General features: G+C 37.8%; 1 non-coding gene across 1 annotated transcript; it reads left to right on the top strand.

Moving 5' to 3' along the window:
- The first annotated feature begins 390 nt into the window (after positions 1–390).
- LOC136407273 (U6 spliceosomal RNA) lies at positions 391–497 on the top strand. The gene has a single exon (XR_010751830.1). It is a non-coding gene; the product is annotated as a U6 spliceosomal RNA (small nuclear RNA).
- The last annotated feature ends 946 nt before the right edge of the window (positions 498–1,443 follow it).

Here is a 1,443-nt window from a genome sequence, read left to right as displayed (position 1 = left end):
ATATATATATATATGTAGTTGACATTCAATACTATATCAGTTTTAAGTGTACAACATAGTGATTCAACATTTATATACCATGTACTCACTTTGGCAGCACATATGCTAAAACATTTATATACTTTAATCCTTACTTTGGCAATAGAGCTGAACAACAGAGGGGAGGGTGGAAGTCACCCAGAGAGAGAATTGTTTGCCTTCAGAGGATCCTGACCATTGTATTCTGGCTAACAGATCTGCACAGTGGGCACTGCCCATGCCTTAAAGAGAAAATATCTCTGTCAGTCAACTAACTTCCCTTCACAAAATAGAGCCTTTAAAAAAACAAAAGTAGTACTGACATTGTGAAAGTTGAGAGAGACTACCCAGCACTTAAAAAATAACAATAATGTGCTTGCTTTGGCAGCACATATACTAAAATTGGAACGATACAGAGAAGATTAGCATGGCCCCTGTGCAAGGATGACATGCAAATTCGTGAAGCGTTCCATATTAAAAATAATAATAATAATAATAATGAGGGTAGTGAGTAGAATTCCTTAACAAAAATTACAGTCTGTCTTTTGCTCTAATTTAAATCTAATGCAGGTCAGAAGTTATTAAATTGGAGGCTTCTGAAGATAGAGAAATGAAGCTGAAGACAAGTGAAAGTGGTTTAATTCTAGCTATAACAGTACAGAATAAAGAACAGACTGACAGCTGTCAGAGGAGAGTGGAGTTGGGGGGGTTGTTAGTCAAATAAGTTTGTAAATATGATGTATATGTTTGCTCACTTATAGTTTGCATTGGGTGTGGGAGATAGGCTGTACACTGGCAAGGTCCTTATAGCCTAAGCCTTTCCCACCCTTTTAATACTAAGATCTTTTCAACATCTTTCTAATACTAAGATCTTCTTAAAACTAAGCTTTTCCCCACACCCTTGACTGTTGCATGATGTGGGGTGGTGTACTCTTATGAGGAATCCCATTTATGACTCAGATAAGTGGCTTTGAATCAGAGACTTCCTTATTTGTATATTGGCTTAAAAGCTTTCATTTCTACACTATAAAATAAGGCAGACGGGAGGGGGGGCACTCTCATTGAGATCCTGCCATCAGCCAATGGCGCACTGTTTGGTTGCTCCGCTACCACCCACCATGAAAGCTGGAACGCCCACTAGTGGGCGGGAGGGACCAGGTTGACTAGTACTGCAAAAGTGGGAGGTTTTTATAAAAAGGTTCGCCATCACGGCCCTAGGTAGTTCTCATTTCTCTGTTTGTACACTATGGTTTCATTGTTTACTTCGAGCATTTGCTCAGTATTTTATTTTGTTTGTATTTTTATATCTATTCATATCAGGGCAGATTTAAATTATAAGAGAGTAAATAGGGAACATGTTTATTTATTCAAGTCAGCTCTATAATCAGATGAGATCACAATCTAAATAGAAGAGAAAGAGAAGAT

This window comes from Saccopteryx leptura, chromosome 5, assembly GCF_036850995.1.
Source record: "Saccopteryx leptura isolate mSacLep1 chromosome 5, mSacLep1_pri_phased_curated, whole genome shotgun sequence".
Taxonomy (NCBI): Eukaryota; Metazoa; Chordata; class Mammalia; order Chiroptera; family Emballonuridae; genus Saccopteryx; species Saccopteryx leptura.
This window is presented reverse-complemented; position numbering and strand designations above follow the sequence as displayed.